General features: G+C 41.8%; 1 protein-coding gene across 13 annotated transcripts in view; it reads left to right on the top strand.

Moving 5' to 3' along the window:
* Window positions 1–23714, top strand: part of FBRSL1 (fibrosin like 1) — a 536058-nt gene that overhangs the window by 123241 nt on the left and 389103 nt on the right. The window lies entirely within an intron of this gene.

The following is a 23714-nucleotide window of genomic DNA, read 5'->3' as shown; positions in this document are numbered from 1 at the left end:
TTTAGTCTTGCAATGGTCTACAATAGCACTGGTTGGAGAAACTCCTATAAGAAGGCAATGGAATGTGGTCATCAAACAAGTGATGTTAATGTTCTGTTTACTCAAATTAATGTAGGACAAAGTGAATATTGAATGTAGTTGTCTTTTGCATTTGCTTTGTTCTGGGCTGATTGCTGTTTAGTCAGTGAAGGATTGCCCTGTTTGACAACCCAGTTCTGTGCAGCCATCTGATAGTTTAACCCTGCTGGAATTAATGTGGCTAAGCTCTATAATTCTCCTTGTCCCTGGGGCTGCACATTCTTTCCTCATACTGACTGCAGCATATCAGGCTCTCAAAATATTCACAATCTTTCACTTAAACTTCTGTTTCTAATTTTATTCCTAGCTACGCGCAGGCTAGCTTCTGAACTGGTTCCAAAGCTAATTTCCTATTTTCAATCAGGAAATTGCTTTGCCTTATTTTTCCTTAACCACAAAATTCCAGAAAGAAGGATCCCTGAATATTTGAGACTGTAGGAGGGTTTTCCATAAGGTGCACAGATTACCGAATGCTAGTCCCAGAGAGGAATTTGCTTATTATGGCTCTGCAACAAAGCAGACCTGCATAAAATGCCAGAAACACTGCTTTATCATTAGTGAAATTAAATCCTTTCAGGAGGGTTAAAGCAGGGTTAAACTATCACAGGGGTTCTCAAACTGTGGGTCCTAACCTTCTGATCCTGGGGTCGCGACTCCATGTTGCGGACCAACAGGCTGGTGACTTTTCTAATCTCAGTCAGTGATTCAAGAAGACTGAAAAATCTGTTGAATTGTCTGTTATTTTACACTCCTCACATTAATTTGTGCCTCCACAATGCTGCCATGTATGTGCTGTCTGCTGACCACACATGTGATGTGATGACCTTCTGCAGTAACTTGCTGGGGTCCTGTCATTATTTTTATTGTCTGATGGGGTCCCAGAGCAAATTAGTTTCGGAACCACTGAACTATCAGATGGCTGCACAGGAACTGGGTTGTCAACATTTGGTTAATTCATAAGGAAGGTAGGTTCCACAAGAAATGGTTAGATATTTTTAGCCGTTTTATGTTCTGTTGAGGAGTTCTGTTCCTTTTTAATTTTGTCTTAATAACGATAATAGAAATTTGGCAGGGAAATCAAGAAAGATGTCTCAGAGAATGAAACACACCTTTGAAACACAAAGACCTTTTGTATACAAGCAAAAAAAAAAATAGTGCGACACCACAAATTCTCTTCTCTTCTACTTTTACCTCCCCTAAAATGTATTTTATTACTGCTGTCGAACATGCCTGTAGGTGTTTACACATTGATGTAAGTAACAGGATTAAACAGCTTTTCTACTAATCCCTTCCAAATAGCAGAAATTTCCATCCATATTGATGGCGTTTATGTAGAAGGGGAACAGTATTCAACCGCAGGGGAGTTGTGTTGAATGCACAGACTGCTCAAGAGTCAGACAATCGAATAAAAGCAGTCAAAATATGCCTCTCCAAAGCCGTTTAAATCATAATAATACACAATGTGAATTTATTATTAATCTCTCCTGCTCAGGGGACGTTCAGCAAAGAAACATAAGAAAAAGGGTTTGCATTAAACAATAAAACAGTAAAGGTTTCCTGCAGATCGTTATTGAGTGGTGTCTAGAGTCTGAGCTTGCTGTACGCTTGACACACACCTCACCTGAGGCTCGGTCTTGCTGTAGTAGTGATGTCAACTTGCAGCACATTTTAGAGTAAAGGGTATCTCTACACAGAACCATAATTTAGAACAAAAAGAAACAACTTTCTTGTAAGTTTAGCTCTAAACTGTCTTTTATAGTTTCAGATAGAGTTACATGAAATTTTATATATATATTTTTTGTTGTTTTGTTATTGTGTATTAGGTATTATGTCAGTTTTCATGATTTATGTTACAGGTTTGCAAGCTATGGGGTCAGTTCAGTCTGGCGCATAGTGAATAGCGGTGGGAGCTCTCTCCATTCTAATTAGCATGCCGCTAGCTCCAACTAGGGCATTTCTGCTTGCATCCGTCCTGGGTGCGAGCAGAAATCTGCCAAAACTAGAACAGCAATGGTGTTTTAAGCCCTAGTGTGGCCCACACAGCATCACTGCAGGGCACTTAAGTCGGAAAATGCAACCCGCGAGTATCGGCATTCTCCATCTTAGCAGGGCACTGATTAAAAAAGCTCCGTGCTCCTCCCAGCGCTCCATATTGATTCCAACCCTATGAGTCCCTGCACAATGTATTAATCCGAATGAACAATTTTGCCCATTTACCCTCTTATGGGAGGAAATGGTTGGTTGTCATTTGCTCCCATACATTACCAGATTTTCTCTCCATCCAGAAAGATTGGACAGATTATCTTGTAGTATGTATTTAACAGTATCATCCTCATGAGTAGGGCCCTCTTCCTTCAAACTTTACTAGCACTTTATCTGCCACTAGTTTGCATCCCCAGTCTCCTTTTATCCCAGCCGATGACTGATCCCATGCGCGTACATGAAAGGCACAGTGTGTAAACACAGAGCCACAGTAGCAATTTAGATGTATCTGTGTGTGAAATGTATTGGGAGATATCTATTCAGATGCATTTTGTTATCAGCATGTTAAGTATGTTTTGTATAACTGGTTGCAAACTCAGCCGCTTAACACTTTTATTGGAGACCATACTCTCATGGAGACTCTATACCTAGTATAGAACTAGTGTGACAAACATTGTATCTAATACCCCTTTCACATCGCACAAGATTACTAAACGGGAATTACAGTACTAAACCGGACTAAACTGTTTAACAGTCCCGGTGTGACCCTGCATGTGCGGTCTGATAGCAGAATAAGTACAAACTGGATGGCTCAGGAAAGGCTTAACCTGGGAGTGAAAACCTTGAGATCCTCCTCTGTGAGTCTCTCTAGCCTACCTGTTTTTTTTTTATTTTTAGGGTTATCCTATTTATGTAGAATTATACCTTAGAAAATAACCATAATTAGTGTCCAGAGTAGCCAAAATATTGCAGAAGTTGATTTACCTTCTGTGTGTCTATGAAGATGTGAAAGATCTTTGTGGTCGCTGTAGAGATACAACCCACGTGTGTTGTTTATTGCTTTTTGTTTGTGGCTGCTTCACACTGCTCTGAACACAAATAACTTCTAGTTTTCTGGTAATGAAGTCCTGACTGTGGCACTGAGAACCATCTGTCTGACATGCCTCCTTTAGCAGGGTAGCTGCTACTAAAATTGATTAATATGTACAATACATTACAGATTGTAGAGAAGTTGTATCAAGCCTTGAAGCCATATAAGACATAAACCAAAGCTACGAATCGGCTCCGATTTCTATAGCACAGTGGGGCAGATGAAATCGTGTTCTGAGGGAGAAGGGTTATCAGCGTACGTTATGTGTGCTGATACCGCTTCTCCCCCACGTATGCAGGCGCCGCTGGTTGGTAAATATTGGGGCACTATGCACCTCTGTCCGTATCAGCAGTGATATCTAAAAGCTAGCGGGCCGATATGAAGGACAAATGTATGATGTCAGCAGCGCTGACAGTACCGCATCCTGTATCTATAGACTATTGACCACTGCAGCATGACAATGCCCTATACCCACAGCAGGGACAACTTTTGTCACTAGCGACATCTCGTGCATATCCAGAAGAGTGGGCTGGCCAGGCAGAAACATGCTGTCCACTGCCACTGATGCGCTGTCTGCTCAAGGGGACATTGCCAGAGGGGGAGGTTTTCATTCCCCCACTTTGGCGGACATGATGTTCATACATCTGGTCCGTGTCCATTCCTGCTTTGCCTCAGTAATGCGGCAAAGCAGGAAGTGTTCTAGCCGAGCGATACACACCACTGTAATACATCTGACCCAGTGTTTGAAATGTAAGGGAGGATTCATTTATCTGTAGCGGTGGCTGTCCATGTTGAGATGAATTATGTTATTGCTCTGCGAAAAGCAACCTGTTTTGGCCAAACAAATGTGGTTGTTTTTTTTTTTTTTTTAGTTACACTCAGCGCTTTAGTATGTTTATAGCTCCAAGGATTGATACATCTCCCGCTCTGAGAGAAGTAAGTACACTCAGAGATGGATGAAATAAAAAAAAAAAAAAAAGAAGTTCATGTTAATCATTAGTCTTTCATATTAATTGTAACTAAATCTGAATCGTAATACAAAATGTAAAATGCAGAATTCACTTTTCACATACATACATACATACATACATACATACAGTACATGCATGCATACAAACACAGAGTTCAGCCTTAGCACTGGGCATAAAGATTTTGAATAAAAACCATCTTTTTTTTAGTATATTGGTCTTTTTTTTAAAGACGTAGCAGCACTCTGCTATTACATAGTAATAATAAAAACCAAGGTGGTTTAAGTCCGCGCACGTGCACTGGTAGAACTGTATTCGTATTGCTGTTCATTCTCACGTGTATCACCGTTTTACGACACCTTGCATATATCTCTAATTTTCCCTCAATCCATTTTTTGTTATTGCTAAAACTAGTAATAATATCATCAAACGTCAGTTTGTCCTATCACTGCTAAATAGAAGGTGGTGGAACCTTTGTGTGTGAGTTCTGCAGAATACCGTTGTCATTATTGTGAAGGCTCCTGTTTCATTAGAAAAGAACATGGCGTATCTCTGTGCTGCCACTCAAATCTACAACGTTTCAATTACATCTCCCAACGCAGGGGAAAATCGCTTCTAACAACAGGACTGGGCACAGTTCAGTTGAGGCCATTCCTATGGCTCTTCTCCAAGCTGTAATCCTACCACATAGATCAGTGGCTTAACACCTCAAACGAAAAAGTCAAACACAAAGCACACTTTGTATTTAAAATAATAGATGAAAGCAGCAGTTTATCTTTCTTTTTGTCATAATCATCTGTTGTGTGCATCTAAATGCGAATGAGGTATGTGTTATAGAATATGAATGTATTATTTTCAATAAAGTAAGGGATGCAGCATGGAGAGATAGACTTGGGCTGTGAGCAATGGATTAGAGCCTATTATTCACACTAAGATTAGTCCATCAGATACTGTGTATTGTCTGGAAAAGCGTAAAACACTTTTGTAATAAAAAAGGCACAAGTGATTTAAAAGTGATGCACTTTAATAGCTGCAAATTGAATAGGAAAATACTGCAAGCGTTAATGTCTTAGTGAACACATAATCACTCTTCATTTATGTGGTGGCTTAGGGGGTTATTCAATGTCAGGGGAATGGCTGTTGAGCAAGCTCGACAGCCGTGCCCCTGTGCCGTTCTCGCTTTGCTCGACTGGAACTCGACGGTCGGGATTCAATGTCCCGGCCGCCGAGCGGCGAGAAGGGGGCGTGGCCGCGAGTTGAGGATGGAAATAGATGAGCTCCGGCCGGGAGCTCGCCTATTTCTGGCTTTTCTCGGCAGAACGAGCCCGACAGCTTGTAATGTCGGGCTCGTTCTGCGGAGAAACCCTGTTCAATGCTGTCGGGGAAGACAGCATTGTATAGGGCCCGCAGCCATCTCCCCCGTCGGGAGATGGCTGCGGGAGGACGACAAGGAATGAATACCCCCCTTAAACTGAGTACACAACATATGATCTATCGGAAGATCTATAGCTCTGGTGCAGGTTGAAATATCACACACATCGTATATATTGTGTACCCCAATCTGTCTGTCTTAACCGCTGCTCATTAAATCGTTCCTTTGGATGTGTAGCACATACAATGATACTGTTCCGTGGCCCATAGAGTGTTACATGCAGTATATAAAGATACATCACACCATTGTACAGCAGATTTTTTAGACTGCAGGCATGTCCAAACTGTGGCTCTCCAGCTGTTGTGAAACTACACATCCCAGCATGCCTTGCCATAGTTGTAGCATTCACTAGTAGCAAAACTGTGGCAAGGCATGACGGGACTTGTAGTTTCACAACAGCTGGAAGGCCATAGTTTGGACATTCCTGGTTTAGAGTGTATGGGGGATGCAATATATTAAATCGCATCACAGGGTCACACTGTTGGTCGGTATTGGTAATCCAATGAATAACATGCTGCCTATGTAGTGGTATTCGCTAAGAATTACTTGACAAATTAGTCCAAAAACTCTGTCCCAAGGACCCCAAATAGCTTATGTTTTCCAGGTTTCCTCACAGAATAACATGTGAAACAATTGGCTCCATCTGTGGTTCTTTTAAAAGGTGTCTGTGACAGTATTATCACTGAGTGAATCCCGGGAGCTGTCTGCACACACCTAAAGGGGTGACACCAAAATGTCAGCTCCTCCTCATTGACAGTAGCTGGGTGCTGCACTGTGATATTACATGGAGCATTTGGCTCCTTCAACCGTGTAGAAGCTGTCTGTGCAGCCACAGCAATGTCCATGGAGTAGCCCAGCATTTTCTAAATTGTGAGGAAAATGTGAGGTCATGCCTCTTTCCAATGACGCCAAACCCTATTTTTTGGTAGGACACAAGTTCATGGAGACTTATAGCTCACAGGTCTAGTGACGTCCCTGGTCAATGAGTAATTAATTCACCTGAGCTCCTGCTTGGTGACTTGAATACTTAAATTCAGTCCTTAGGGCCACAAACAGTTTGAGAACAAATGGAATCACATATACCAGCAAACAGGTATTTTATAATAGTACTCTATCCAATTGTTCAATATAATAGCATTCGCTTGTTTTACATTATACTTTACATCACTTTTCTAGTATAGAGGTCACGGATTCATTTTTTTAGCTACAGCAAACTCTAAAAATCTGTCTATAAAGAATGTTTTTAAAAATTAGAGATTTTCTGAAGTACAGATTGTGATTCATTTGTCTCAGCAGGAGTTAACAACTTTCCTTATTCTTTTAATTCAGGCTGTATACCTTTAATAAAGAAAAGTGATGTAGGAACATACTGTACCCTTTAACAATTTGCTGCACAAATAAGTCCTTAACAAGCAGACCTGGCAGCTAATCAGGGAGCGCCTTGCTCAGAAAGCTTTTTGTTTTCGATAATGATACTCTATCCTTTGCTTCCCTTTACTGGTTATGTGACCTAAGAGTTAGTGTTCCTGTCTAGAGACCCTTAAAATACACGGAATGGGTGAGCTTAGGAAGGTGTTAACGCCATTACTGTGGAGAATGGAGGGAAATGTATGATCAAGAAACTATGGTCTGTCAGGAAGGTCAGAACATTACTGTTTTAAACCGTGCTGATTCTGCCTCCTACACACAGAGATGATTGCATGAACATATCGGAAACTAGGCAAACCAAGCGCATTATCTAAATGCTGAACAACAGTTTTATCACTGAAATTTAGTGCTTCAGGAGATCCCCATTGTCTGTGTTGGCGAGTTGATCACTAGTGGTGAATGGCATGTGTTTGTAAGTAATGCTTCCGGTCATTGATCAGAGGATACAACTGACCTCCTGTAATAAATGCAAAAAAAAAAAAAAAAATCTACAATACGAACACTTTCAACTGCAAGTGTGTATGGGGTTACAGCAGCCACTGTATTCCAGTTTTTAACCGTTTAAACATTTTTACTTTATTGGAAAATCAATGCTCCTAAAAAGATTGATTTGTGTTGGCAATGGGTAAAGGACCGTAATATCCAAAAGTTTAGGTGGCGATGTACATTGTTTTCTCAATTTGAAAAGTTAATATTTTATTTATGTAAAGTAAATGAGTTGTACAAAAAAGCATAGTTACCTGAATGACCAATATGGAAACATCAAAAGTGTAAAACTGGCTATTTTAGGACCCTGTTTGGCTTCAGGAAGATGATAGCCATAAAGATTATACAGTGTACTTATAGAATGTGTGTGTTGCGGGTATCTTAAGGGGTGATTTTAGTTAGTTTTATAACGAACTATCTAGTCAGGCAATGGCCGAGCATTGGATGTGGGGGCCTTGCAAACAAGAATGCAAGAAAAGACTGATTTAATCTTTTTGGGGCACTCTTTTATTATCAAATTTGTGTATATATTATTGTAATTTAAGAATTAACTTTTATTTGGTATGCCTTAAAATAGAACGTGCTTTATAGTATAAGATTAATCTTTGTTTAAATTGGTGCAGATAGGCACACAGATCAATCTTTGTTTTAAAAGATACAAGTATACAAAACCATGTTTACCCAGTTTATACAGAGTTAATGAATCATATCTATAATAGATTTCATATTAATCAATGATTTCCAGTTTGGCGAAAAATAAATCAAAAGCATACATAAATATTAAGTATACTTCTGAGACCCCAAATCCATATTTAGGGTCCTCACTGCTTTCCTCTACAATGACACACCCCTTTGCTTGACTCTTGTATAAATGTATAATTAAATCACCAAGTTTCAATCTATGGAGTCTGGGGTTTGTGCCTCAGCACTATCACTCCTAGAGAAAGTTATTTAGGAATGTCAAACACACATCTGAAACTGTTGCAAGATAGACCTCTAATGGGAGTGTTCTTGATACATTGTTTCTGTTATTGTTTATAAGAACAGGGAAAAGTTGCACTTCCTCTTATACCAGGTTTATTCTGCTTTCCAGTATCATGTAACTACATCAGATACTGGGTGAGAGTAATGCTGTGTACACACTGATACAATCTGCATAATGCTGTGTACACACTAGTACAATCTGCATAAGATCCAGATGAGATTTTGACTATATAGTCAAAATCTTATCTGGATCTCATGCAGATTGTATGGGTTTTATCCCAAGCGATCCAGATGCGTTCAAGATGCGCGCTCCCATATCTTAACCAGAAAGTCTTGGCTGCCCTGTCTATATAGTGCAGATCTGCACTGTATAGTCTAAATTGAATGCAGATAGTGTAAATTGTATGCAGATAGTCTAAATTGTAATCGCATCTGGATCTTATGCAGATTGTACTAGTGTGTAAATAAAGGCATAAAGTAGTGTTCACCTCTATTGGTCAAGAAAAATCTGCTCAGATTGTCTCTGTTGCGGTATTGCAGTGCAGAGAATACAAACGGCTGATTTGACCTAGAAGGGTCTCACTGAACCTCGGTTTCGCAGAGGAGTTCAACAGAGATTGCGGTGCACCTCATAGAGAAAAAAGGGGGTCTGGAGTGTTCACACATGCCCTTATTCTGCTGTCTGGCATCTGACCTTCCGGACATAGAATGGCAGATGAGAGATAGTGGTAGGTGTCACCCAGACAGAAGGACATAGGTAGTGATCTTCTGCTGTTCTGAAAACAAAAGCCAGCACTAGTCCTGATGCTTTCGCATTTGCAGGGCATGTGTGTTCAATTGCCAGAATGAGAGAGACCCCTGAGTGGATAGATTAGTTAAGCTTACAAATGATTGGGTTTGACCATTCATAACTTCTTAAAAAAAACATTTATCGCCTGAAATGACACAATTTTTCAAATGCTATCTACACAGTGGTCGACATGTAAATAAATGTTGACTGAACAGTAAATCAAGCAGTCATATATTTATTAATTCTGAAATAACTTGATTTTCAATGCTGTCTACACAGTGGTCGACATGTGAATAGAGAGCGGGATCCCTGGCCTCTGCATAAATTTCTAAAGCCTTAAGGTTTACTTTGTCGGTAACTGTTTTGCAATCACAATTATAGGGGTGCACAGGTTCTAGTCACAAGCAGTCATGGAGAAACAATTTATTCTCACAGCTCGCACAGAAAAGAATTTATCTTTGTGCACGGGATTCAGAGAAACATCCAGTTTAGACAAATGTTATGTGTAGTTTTAAAATCACATAGCCTCTGCAGTCACACATTCCTTATGTCCTACACACCCGTTAATTACTGCCGTATATAAATTGGCTTATAGTTCCAAAAATAATTCTATAGATAGGCGTGCTGCACAAAGAACATGAATAGTTACTGTGTTGAATCCTTTTAACGTATACAGCCGTAGTGGATGTGAAAATTACCGTGCGGCAAACAGTTTGATGCAAACAGACAATAAGACAAAAAGAATTTAGGGATCACCGCAGCCACACCGTCCTCTGTGTAGCGATACACTAGGCTGTGCTGCTGCACACTCACAGACCGGCTCTCAGTTCAGTCTCGGCGGGTATGGAGTGGCGTGCTGGGGAAAGCAGTGTAGTCCGTGGCTCACCTCTCCGGTAAGCGCCCGGACCGGAAGTGATGCGCGTTTCGCTCTGGGAGCTTGGTCACACTGGGGTTCTGACAGATAAAAGTAAAACGCTTATAAGCATTTTTTGTGTGCGGACTCTTTCACATCTATCCTAGAATGGCCGAGCATTGCCTGACTAGATCTTGACTACAGTTAGTCAAGATCTAGTCAAATTGCCGGCCTGCGCTAACCAGAAGAGATCGGCCATGCGCACATCGCTACGTGTGTATGGGCTATCAGGTGATGTCGTCCTTCCCTAGATCGCTCAGCGCAGAGGGGCATACACATCTAAACATGTTACCTGCCCTTTACTGAATCTAGCTATATTCTTTCAACCCCAGAGCATGCACAGCTGATCAGTACTTTCAGTAGTTAATTATTTGAGTTCTAAACAAACGTTTGCGGCTAGGTTCAGAGACAAATGTTAATATTCCTAAAGAGAAAACAGTAAATAGTAGTTTTTATTTAGATTTAAATCTATCGCCTGGCATATTCACTGGATCAAACTGAAAGGTCAGCATTTATTTTTCATGAACTAAGAAACGGATATATGGTCCGTTTCTTTTGTTTGTGCACACTTAGGACTAATCTGAGAAGTATTTTGTTTTTAGAAATCGCAAAAGTTATGTGCCGATAGTAAAAGCAGTTGTCCTTTTAAATATCATGCATAAATGTGAGCAGAATCGCTGGGTTTTTACAACTAGATGCTTCGTAAACAAATTACGTGTACCCCTTTCACACCACTCAAATAACCTGGGTCCGACACCTGTCTCTGCGGTGTGCAAGCACATTCCGCTCCAGGTTAAAAGCGAATTGCTGGATCGTTGAGGCAAGTGCCAGGTCGCTCCCGGGATGGATCTGTGTCCAATACCCAGGTGCGACAGCATGTAAACGGCCTGTTAGACTGAATTTGGTAATTTATAAGAATCTAATGGAAATTAATTGCAGAGAGGAGGTGGTGGTTGGAATAGTCGGTGCAGGAGATAGAGTTCAACGTATGAAAAAGTTTCCTAGTTGTATGAAACATGATTTGTGTATAGACTAAACTTGGAGAACAAAGATATATGGCAAAACTGCTTGGATTACTGCCAATACTTTATGAAGAGTTTGCATACTCTTAAAAGACCTCTTAACAACTCTTGCCCTGCATAAAACACTGACAATTCATATGGGGAAATATTGCGATTCAATCGGTTTCCCACGTGGCTGGCACTAGTGGTTCCCCGAAAGATCAATTGAATTGCTCTGTTCGGGCACATTTCTGCTTGCAGCCTTAGAGGTGGTACGCATATATGTGAAAAGATCCATAGGTTGGGCATCCTAAACAAGCTTTTAGATGGGTTTAGCCACTATACATGGCTTGAGCCTGTGTAATGGTGCGCGACAAGCATGATAATGGGTGCCTGGGAGAATATCATGGTGTAAAAATGTACACCATAATATCCATTACATGTTAAGCCACACACCATAATGCCTATTGAGCACCTTAACTGTGCCTGGGAAATATTTAGTTTATTTCCTCTGACTAGCTGCGTAGCCCGACTTGTAGGATCATATTTTCTTGGAATGTTTTGCTGTGTTCCTGGTGTATCCCTTCAATATGCACATCCAAATGTGATTTAATATGATTTCCAGGTGACAAAAAAAATAAGCAATTTTGATACTATTAAAACCAATTCCTGCGAGAATCAGCCTAATAGGGCATACTTGCCATCATTGCACTGACAAGCTGTAGTTGACAATACTATTATGCAGTTTGGTTGCATGGGAGATGCTCCAACTGGGGTTAGCATACACATTTTGTGTTGCAGCCAATACGTGACATTTTTACCTTGAAATATCAAAGCATAGACGATTATCATTATGTCTTGAACTAAAGAACTCCTATGACAGGGGTGTCCAAACTTTTTGCGCCGAGGGCCAGATTTGGTGAAGTGTAAATGTGTGGGGGCCGACCATTCAGCCTGACATTCTTTGAATCATTAATCACATCAGAATGGTCCCCCACTCTGCCCCCATTCACTCTGTCCCCCAGCCTGCCCCTTCACTGTATTTCCCCCAGCCTGCCCCTCCTTCACTGTATGTTCCCCACTCTGCACCCATTCACTCTGTCCCCCAGCCTGCCCCCCTTCTCTTAATGTCCATGAGTGCCTCCATTCATTGTATGTCCCCAAGCCTGACCCTCCTTCACTGTATGACATCCATTCACTATGTACCCCCCTCTGCCCCCATTCACTGTATGTCCCCCAGCCTGCCCCTGCTCCCCCTTCTCTGAATGGCCATCACTGCCTCCATTCACTGTATGTCCCCCAGCCTGACCCTCCTTCACTGTATGTCCCTCACTTTGCCCCCTCCCCTCTCTGTCTGTTTCCCAGCCCCTTGTGTGAGCCAGAGGAAGGAGAAGCAAAGCAGGCACTGCAAGGACAAGAGATGCTTGGGCTCCCGCTGCCGCCCTCCTCCGCTCTGCATGTTACGGAAGCAAGCTTCCCCCTTGCTGCTCCCCTCCCCAAACACTGCTGTCACTGTGATTGTGGAGTAGGGTAATTATACGATTGCAGCAGCAGGGGTAGGACGCCAAACACATCTGACTGTGGCAGCCAGCATCTCCTCACTGCAGCAGACAGCAAGGTAAAGGCACGCTCACCGGGGCCCCACCTTTAGTGTCCTGTGCTGCGCTGGAGGCTGCGGGCCACTTGAAATTACAGCACAGGCCGCAATTGGCCCCCAGGCCTGACTTTGGACATGCCTGTCCTATGATGTGATTTAAAAATGTATAAATGTATCCCCCTTTCACTACAAATCAATTAAGATAGCAAGTTCAATAATTTCAGTAATTGTATGTAGTTAAATGTAATTTTTTTCACATAACTCTCATGTGACATGGCAACAGATGCAGGCCTGGAAAGGTTATATAACAGACGTCGGTCTTTCAGTAATTATTGTGGTGAAAATATTTTGCCTTAATGGCCAGCAGAATGTGGTTATAACTGATCCATGTGTTCTGACCTACATAGCAACAATATCCCACAGAAACTCGCTGCCTAATTCCCACAGCTGTACGCTTACTGAAATGGCTGTAATCTTTTCTAAACACTGGGAGATTTTCTGTTTATCTAGTCTGTTCCTTTTTTTTTTGTTAGATTGCGACACCATCTTAATTTAGGCTATATATATTAGGTCAGTCACACATAATTCCTCCTTTATTCTCCAGACAAGCAACAGAACAGACTGCAGAATGTATTTATACCACATTTTGCATAGATCTGGTCAGCCACAGTGCTTTCCATCATTGCTAATTTGTTTCTTTTCTTAGCGCCTCTGCCCTCTATATTCTCATAGAATAATTGAATTGTATCATTTTTTTTTTTCATACAGAAATGTTATATTTCATTAAAGCCAATAGAACCATATATATTTCCTATATTTGGTGGGGGTAATTTTTTTTTTTTTTTCAATTTTTTTTTAGATGTTTATCATTATTTCTAGCAGTGATACCATCCAATACTCCAAGTCTGCTGAGTATCAGGAGACTTGTCTGATATATTGCATTCACTCTGTGTTCACTACATCGGCCAGGGTGTACTGGCAATGTGCGCACTCCCGCTGGCCTATGCGATGGTCTCAGGTTTGTAGTGCTCCACATAAAATCTGATAATATTGCTAGCAACACCATGCATCCTAATGGAGGGCAGGCAGTGCTCATTCCATCCTTTTTCAACATTGCTTCAGTGTGTAGAAGCAATCTGTGCTCCAGTGTCGGAACAAATCCCTGTCGTCCAGTGTGTACCCAGTGTAACTCTTTGGTTTTGTTTCGGGTTCTAGAACAGCGGCTGATACAGAATTGAACAAAATTCTGCTGCAATTGCACCTGCATTGTTTGTGAGTGTGGTATAGCGCACTAAAAATGTCAAGGGCGACCATAACATTTGACAAATGGAGAAGATTGACACAAGCACTTGAACCGTGCAATAAGTGTACCGCGTCACTCTCCATGCTTTGCTCTGCCACACTCATCACACATAACTGATACCAATAGTGGTCCATGTGGATGTAAAGTTTGAAACCCTTTAAAAAAAAAAAATTAAAACATTGTCTGTCAGCCACTGGATACCATTGCTTGCATGGGCAAAAATGTGATATGGCTGTATGCAGAGTTCTATAAATCTATGCGACTGCACTGCCCATAAAGTGTGCTTGGTTTCATAGCCATCATTTCCGTGTTCACTTGTACCTGCCCTTTCATTAATGCAAAGGATTAGTCCCGAAAACATTTTCTGCTTATCCACAGTTCTGCAGTACCCTCTAAATTCCCTCTGTGTACTTAGCCAGCGCCCCCTTACCAGCCCGTTATGCTAATTCAAAGGCAAATTCAGATTCTACGTCATAACATACTTAAGGCCCCCATACACTTATCCGACGATTTTACACGATTCCGTCGGATCGTGGCAAGAAATTAGCCCAAATCAGATGTGTTTGACACCTCATCCAAACCGATGCGTGGTCCCGTGGGCATCAGGTCGACCATACAGATTGAACCTGCTGCAGGTTCAATCTGTCGGATTGGACCCATCAGCAGCACATCCGGTCCGATTCCGAGGTGTGTGTGTGTGCCAGCTGTACCACACCACTAACACACACCTTTCTGCTTGTCCTACCTTTAGGCGGTGGGTGGTGAGAGGCAGCGGGCAGTGAGGAGCAGTGGGCTGGGTGTTGATCAGGTATTAGATTTATTTATTTTTTTAAATGTCAAATGACTAGCCGGCCTCTAATTGGCTGAGCGTACTCGCTCTCACTCAATCAGAGGCCGGCCAGTTGTTTCACACGGGTTTTTTTTTTTACATGTGATAAATTGCACATCAAGTGCCAAATCTTATGTATGCCTCCTGGGGAGCTGCCAGGGGGCTCACAGGAGAATTGGGTCTGGCGTAATTTAGGGGGCCTTTACTCTGAATTGCCCATATAGAAGCTCTGATGCAGGGTGGCACTGACACGTGTATTTAGCGTGCAGGATGCCTTCAATACACATCCATGTTCAATTGTCATATCATGCCTGATCTTCTAACTAAAGCAACAGGAGATAAAACAGGTGACTTTTCACGGATTTCGCCCCCTTTCTTGGTCCTGATGTCCCCCATTTTCGTTCTGTGCCCATACAGATGTTATCCTCCAACACTTTGGCTTCAGTCACTCAAAACAGTCGTTCTTGTAGCTCCGGGTCCCATATGACACAGCCACGCCAAGCATCTTTCTTGCTATACAAAAAAAAAAGCCGACCTAACAAAAATACTTTTGTTCGCTTACAGTGATCAGTTTGATTCTAAATCTGTGTGCCAATGAAAAAATAAAATCATCATTTATGTTGGGTGCTTGTGACACTCAAATATTAGAGGGACTATAGTACGCAGTTTCAGCGCAAACTCTCATCTAGACATTTTCTTGATACATGTGTGCCATTGAGCCTGGGTCTGTACAAGAAGTGCTACAATGCAGCAGCTGTGGCTTTTTTTATACAAAGTCCTGTTGTGCATCTAAAATTAATTCCTGTCCATTTAATATCTCAGCCAGTGTCTGTAGTACACAGAGTGGTGGTTTGCTGCATCTCGCTTGTGAAAAATTTGAATAAGAAGTTGTCGCTGCAGCTCAGTAGCCCTGCAGGGTGTATAGGTGTATAGGTGCTAGGTGCATAGAGACCCATCTGTATGCTCCATGTGAAACACTGAGGATCAATCCATAAAACAATCGTTGTTCCGCTCTGCATCAGTGCTTTAGGGCTAATGTGGTTCTATGCATAAAGAGTTGCCCTTGATTGCGAAGTCTGGTGAAAAACCTAAACATTCCGTTGTGGTTTGATATTGGAAGCCCCTTCTTATTTAAGCAAAGAGCATTCATGTACAAATCACCTTTTTTAATTGCAGCCAGCATTCTTTTACATAACAAGAGACTGAATAATTAAACCTCACATTAAGATTTCTTATTAGCCTTATGCAGATATCTCCTTAGTGATCTGTGTTGGCCAACCATCCTGCCCACACAGAACCCGTCATCATAACAGCCTCCAAAGAGATTGTTGCAAACTTGTTTGTTCTCATCAGAGTAGACCTAATCCTTTGCTTATCCTAGACTATGAGTGTATAGTGTTCTGTTATTTATGACTTTATCCGTGGTAGAAAATCAATGGGTCTGGACAAATACATAAGGGACATTAAGCAGTGATATCCATATCTATATACAGATTTCCTAGTGAGATGTTAATTTATTTTGATTCTGAGAGCTAATACTGTGAGTATAATACTGCTGTTTTGTTAAGGCTAAAGGAGCCCATACACGCTCCGTTTTGCGGCTCCGTTATGTACTTTTAAAGTACACATCGTATCGGATCGCATGCACTGTGATCTGATACGATGTGTAGCTAGTACAAAAAGTATGTGCAGCACATACTTTTTGTACCGTACTATGTGATGGTGCTGGAGCGCGCATCACATAGTACAGAACGGAGCCGGTCCACAACGGAGCGTGTATGGGCTCCTTAACATTGCATTACTCATACTAGATGCTGCTTCTCATTTTAACAGATTTCACTTTAACCCTAGTTAGGTACTCTCCAAGTCCTGTAATGCTGAAGCTCAATCCATGACTTTCACTTAAGAGATTTATAGGCTGAAAACGAATGGTCTAGGAGTTAGATTTTTTTTTTTTTTTAAATACTGTGCTTTATATTTATTATTTATTTTATCAACAGTTTCTTATATAGCGCATACATATTCCGCAGCGCTGTACAGAGAATAATTGAACATTCACATCAGTCCCTGTCCCAGTAGAGCTTACAATCTATATTCCCTGCCACATGTACACACGCACACAGACATTCTAGGGTTAATTTTGTTGGAAGCCAATTAGCCTACCTGTATATTTTTGGATTGTGGGAGGAAACCTACCTGTATATTTTTGGATTGTGGGAGGAAACCGGAGTACCCAGAGGAAACCCACGCAAGTACGGGGAGAACATACACACTACATTTAAAGATGAACATCCGAAAAAATGCACTTTAGTTCCTGAGCAGGTGAACAGATATTATACGTGTTGCATGGATAATTTCCAATAAAGATATTTTATAAAAAATTATCATTTGCAAGTGTGTGTGGCTCTTATTGGTTCTTTGTATAGTAGAGCTTGAGAGCATCACACTAGTCTGTTCCTTATTCACGATACATGTGTATAATAAAGTATTTCTAATTCTTGGGCTGCAAAATCCAATAAGGAAACGAGTAAAACAGGCCTAATCAGTGAATACATTATATTGTGTCTCTCATATCCTCACATACCGTTAACCTTGGGGGCCATGACATGTCGCTATCTAGAAAATCAATTGCTTAATTGCCTTTTACAGGTGTGGTCATGGGTAAGGCAAGCTGGCCGTATAATTTTCATGGTATTTTCGAACATTTTCTGAATATAGGACTAAAGCCCCGTACACACGGGGGAGATATATTGCTCAGTTTCTCCTTTTCATCAGCGACCAGAGATGGTCGCTGATGAAAAAGAAACTGCCGTGGGAGCCCGGCAGTGGTAATCAGCTGGTCGCAGGAGCATGTTCCTGCGACCAGCGATCACCACAGGGGTAAAAACGGGAGCGCGCGGTGCACACTCCCATCGCTTAGCGACCATTTTTCCCGCGATATTACACAAAATCGCCCCCGTGTGTACGCACCTTTAGTATCACTGTCCAGGCTTGATATTACGGTTTCCCATTTCTTATAAAAATGAGCCACACCTTGTTCTATATTCAGTGTGGCTTGCCTTAGAATTTTTTTTTTTGTTAATGGCTTTGAGTATATGGTAGTATCCTGGTAGAGCAGTTCTTGCTGAATAACTGGCCAGTATGGGAAGTTAGGAAGGATTTTCCATGTGTCCAAAGGTGGCAATACACTAGTATGATTTCTATTTCAGGTGGATATAGTGTGTGAAAAGTGTATCTCTAATGCAAAATCATTGCATATGATGTATCGCATGCGATCCAGCTGCTGGTGAATTGCCGGGGTACGGCATGCGGGGCTAGCATGTGATACCTCAGCCTAGTGTATGGGGCACTTAAACAAATCCCTCCTAGATCATGGCTCTTTAGGCAGGATATGTATACCAGAATATGCATTGTTCCTTCACATACAATGGATAGTAATCCTTGATGGAACACAGGGCATTTGTCCTAGAAATGAGAAACCTTGTACATGAAATTGGCAGTGGGTAAGTGATCCTCTTGGGTGAATAAGTTGAGAGAATTGTTCTCCTGAAAGCAATGAATGAGTTCTGTACTAGATAATTCAATAATCATAAAATGATAGTGTATGAGCTGCAAATCCAGTATTTCTTTGTAAGAATTCATCATACTTGACCAGGTAGGCAAGTTTAATTTAAAACTAACCCTGTATAATAGTTTCTTGATTGGACCTGGGTGCATTAATTGTCTCTTTGCTCTGCCCAGCCCTGCTACAATGGCCTATTTCCAATGTTAACAGCACATTAGACATCCCACCAAGAAGCTCCGCATGACTCTGCAGACTGATTCAGACACGGAGCAATTAGTACCACTGAGGAATGCAGGAGCGCACTGGCTTCTCAAGTATTTCAGATGCCTAACGAGGATCATTTTCACAGACCTGTGAACTCTGTGTGGTTTGTGCAGTAATCCTGAATGAAATCAGAAACTTGCTCCTCCTCATATGGATTAAATTACACTCTGTCCCATTACACTTGGAATGTTCTTTCTGCCTCCTGGAAAACAATAATGTTTTCCATTGCACTTGCGTACAGGACATGCTCTGTTTGTGATTAAAATTACATTGCAAGGGTTCTCGTTTGGCACTCGAGAAGTAACATCTGTAAGTGAAACTGGAGCAGACAAATCTCCTGATATCATGCAGTCGGATTGTCACCTGGTATCACCTCGCCCAGCACATGCAGCCATGGAGTCTGGCCTCACCAGGAGTTTTCATGAATAAATGAGAATTTCTGTCTTAAGGGATTTAATAACAGAGCTTAAAGTTCACATATTGAGTAAGTGCTTCAGATATTCTTGATGGGGGGGGGGGGGGGGGGAAACAGCTTCTCGGTCTTGTGTTTATAGTAAATTACAATGTAGTTAAAAAAATAAATAGAAAAACTACATCAATGTTTAGAACCAGAATTTTTTTTTAAATTTATTCTAAAGAGTTCCTGTACTACATTTATAGTATGAACAGCGTTGATTGGCTGTTATGAATAAAACCAAAAGGTTAAGTTTTATTAATTATCAAGTCTAAACATTGAATGTGCCGTGTCACCTTTGTCGTCTACTGCCCCCTCACTCCATCCCAGCTTATTACTTACCCCCCCCCCCCCACACCCTTTTTTTTAAGTCTGCAGACGGATTTTTTTAGGGCAGGGCAGCCAGAGGTGAGCAACAGCTGAAGTGGAGTTCAGCAATCAGCTCAGCATCGGAGACGGTGGCAATCCCAAGAATTTTCTGGGTTTGCCAGCAGTCTGGGCACTGAAGCACTGGAAAATTCTCGGGAGTGCCAGGGAAGGGGTTTAATTTCCCCGTGTGTATGCTTCTTCATACACAGCCACAATGGTAAGGATTTGCTGGAAAATGGATCTCAAAGTACATCAATGAGAAAAATCACCAGAGCAGCCATTTCGGCTACATAACCAGACTTTATGTCTTTATGACTTTATGTGAGGATTAAAAGGTCTATAGGGTCTAGGTTGACCCCAAAAGGCACTAATGTGAGAAAGGGTCAACCTGTTCTTTGTTGACATTGACAAAAGCTTGGTCGACAGACAAAAGGTTGAAATGAGTTTTGACCAATTTTTGTTGTTCATGTCGACCTAATTGAAGGGAATTAACGTTAATTTGCCACCTGTGATATTGGTTATGGGTGTGGTTTACAAGGTAGCTAGTCAAAAGGTCACTATTGCTAAACAGGGGAAAAAACTGAAAATGGTTGACCTGCAATAGTTTGACGAATAAAAAAGTTGATATGTTTTTTCATGTGTTTTTGGTGTCTGTCGGCATATGTTGACATGGACCCCCAATTAGTGTGACTCGTCCCATCGCATGCTTTGTGTCCCATCATTATCAGTACACTTTTATTTCCTCCCTCTATAAAAAAAGTAAGAATGAATCCTTAAAAAATAATAATAATTGAAACTCATGTCGACCTTTTGACATCAACCTATTGCCTGTCGACAAGTAGCGGTGGCCAATTTACAGATTCACAACCTATCGACCACGTTACTGGCACTTTTGTATTCCAAAAAACAGTTTGCTTTTTTTCTTGGATTCATTTCAGTTAAAGCTCCCACTGCATTAGGACTGTAATCAGTCACCGTTCAGATTCATTTTCCCGCTATTGCTGTGATGTGCATATGTGGTTTCTCAGTGCACATTTGCAGAATTAATTTATCCATTCCCCATGTCCTTGCCCCCTGCTCCCTCGACTAGGTTTGTTGGTAATTAAATCCATAGACTTGCACCATTTGGTATGTGATCTGTAATGGAGATTTGAGACTGACAACAAGAGCTATTAATGTGTGGAACATCTCTCACACTTGCTGAGGTGGTATACCAAGCCTTTTAAGGGGGGGGGGGGGGATTCATTTGTTTTTTTTTGGGTGCCCAAACAAGCTATACAATTGTTCCCGGTACCGTAGTACCAGGTTTATCCGTGCATATTGTTTTCCCCCATCTAACTCCAGGTTAGGGCTTAACCCATTGTGTTTTTGCATATTTTACTTGACAACTCAGGAGGCTGTGAGGTAAAATATTTCCCCCTGCTGCATGCAAGCAACAATCGAATGGCTTTGTTTGGCACCATAGAGTGGCAGCTGGTGCGATCAACATGAATTGCACCCATTGTGTCTAAAGGAGCCCACACACGCACCGATTCCGGCGTGCGTTGTGGGCTTAACTAACACACATAGCATCGCATCGTATGCCTTGTGCATACGATGTGCATGCGATGCGATGCTATGCTAGAAAAAGCTAGTACAAAAAGTACTAAAATTATTATTTCTCCTTCATCCTATAGGGGACACTGAAGTCTCTTTATACATTTAGGGATATAGTTGGCATCCAGACTCCAGTCTTCGAAAAGTGCCCAGAGGAGTCAGTCCCCAAGTAGTAGACCTAGCCCAGGGATCCTAGTTTAGCTTTTTTAAAAGTGAGGGCAGGCAGACAGTGGAAGACAGCTTTACTGACCCAAGCCACCAGCGCACCCACGCAGGGGCACTGCTGCATGCGGCTTGCATTACAGGACTGCAGGGCCTCCATAGGAGCTGCTGTACATAGCGTGCGCAGGGGCAGCCCACGCTGCAGTCCTTCTCTCTATGGCTGGGTGCTCCTAAGACCAGAAAAGTGAAAGCGCTTCCTCTCTCAGGGATACGGTCATTGGGTCTACAGCAAGTTGGTCGACAAGTAATGGGTCGACAACGTTAGGTTGACCGGTCATTAGGTCGACACAAGCATTAGTTCGACGGTGTCTAGGTTGACAGTCAAAAGGGTTTTTTTGTGCTGACGTGTGCCGGCAGGCAGTATTTCATGCCCTACCATCCACTAGGGCAGGGCTGGGCAATTGCGGCCCTCCAGATGTTGAGGAACTACACATCCCAGGGTGCTTTGCATTAGTTTTGCTATGTGTCCATGCTGAAACTGATGCAAGGCATGCTGGGATGTGTAGTTCCTCAACATCTGGAGGGCCGCAATTGCCCAGCTCTGTACTAGGGCGTGGTGGGAGAATAAAATAGTGTCCCGAGTGCAGTGAGGTACCGTGCCCAAAGTGTAGAAAGTCAAGCAAGGGGATGCGGTGCATTGGAAACTGTGTCCGTGTCAACTGTCGACATTCTGGTAAAAAAAAAGCGAAGAAAAAAAAAACCCATGTCAACCTTTTGACTGTCGACCTAGACCCATGTCGACCTAACGGTGTCGTAATGCTTGTCGACCAAAGAATCCCAACCCCTCTGCAGAGAGTGTATGGGTATACCTGTGTTTGTGTGTGTGTGTGTGTTTCTGTAAAATGGCAGCTCATGCCATAGGAGGTGTTTCCTTGTAAACAATGCAATTCACACAGCACGTCCCTTTGAAGCTTGTTATAAGATGCCTGAGAATCGTATTGATTTTAAAGGAAGCTGTTTGGAGGCTACTTTAAAGAACATTTAAACCACTGCAGGGGTACTATTATGTCTGGCTTTTTTGTTAGCTCGTGGGTTACCAAATGGGTGGTGTAACTCAAGGAGGGCCTTGAAAATAATCACCCTAGATCAATGTTGATTTCATTGGCAGAACATATAAAATAATCTACACTATATTTAGGTGAACTTCCAAGGACACAGCAGACTTGGGTTCTAGGATTTGTGATTTACTGTATCTTTCACAGCCAAGACGTTCACTATGGCTCAGGTCTTGGCAGGATGAGGCGGAGATCAAAAGGCGATGGAGGCTGTTCCGTATACGGGCGATGTCAGTCCTCTTTCTCAACCTTAACAGCCATCACCACAGATCAGGAGGCTAAGCTTGTTGACAAGCTAGTGGCATGACAGGATTTCAGCCCACCTGTAGGACCCCAGAGTGGGAGCTTGCTTGCTAGACTTCTAAGATAGGTGGGTAATCTCTTGCAAGGCAGTTTGCATTGCTTCCTCCAAAGGTTCTTCACAACAGGGTTTCCTGTTCTATGTTCAAAGCAAGAAGTTATCTTGTCAGCGGTAGAGAAACTATTGACGGCAGCGGTAATAACCCAGCTAACTTTGGAACAAAGCAGACAAGGATTCTTTTGCAATCTTTTCATAGTATGCATACCTACATGTGCCCATCTGGGAACCTCATCTGAGGTTTGAAATTAAAGATCACCAGTATTAATTCACAGCACCACCATTCGGCCTGTCTTTAACATTGTGGGTGTAGAAGTTAATGGTTGCTATGATTTCGGCACGACCCATACAAGGGATAACGATTATCTCATACCTGGACAACCTTCTGCTGAATGCATCTTCCCTGGACTGCCTGCTCCAAGATGCTCAGAACGTATTACTTCCTACTTCAACACAGCTGGGTCTTGATTCCCTGGTCTCTATCTCCTCTCGGACAAAGTTTTCAAAGACTTGAGTCTGGTAGAGGGATAGAGGGGTAAGAGCCTGATTATTTATATATATATATATATATATATATATATATATAAATAATGTGTGTGTGTGTGTGTGTGTGTGTGTGTGTGTGTATATATATATATATATATATATATATATATATATATATATGTGTGTGTGTGTGTGTGTGTGTATTGTGTATATATATACCTCTCAATATTATATAATAAGTTAATTGTCTGAACACATTTTAGTTGTGTCTATTAAAGCTTATAAATAATTGCTTCCACAAGAACCATTCAGAAGAAAGTCCATTTGTGGCGTACCGCTCTTCTCACTTGCCCTAAAGTTACAGGTTATCCTCGATCACTAAACAGTTAAACAAAATTGTCATGATGTTATCATCACAAGCTGCAGGTTATGTTTTCCTCATTATCATGTAAATCATATTCCT

The sequence above is a fragment of the Crinia signifera genome, chromosome 1 (genome assembly GCF_055691185.1).
Source record: "Crinia signifera chromosome 1, ASM5569118v1, whole genome shotgun sequence".
In the NCBI taxonomy this organism is placed as follows: Eukaryota; Metazoa; Chordata; class Amphibia; order Anura; family Myobatrachidae; genus Crinia; species Crinia signifera.
The sequence above is the reverse complement of the archived record's forward strand: the minus strand, read 5'-3'. Positions and strand labels throughout refer to the sequence as shown.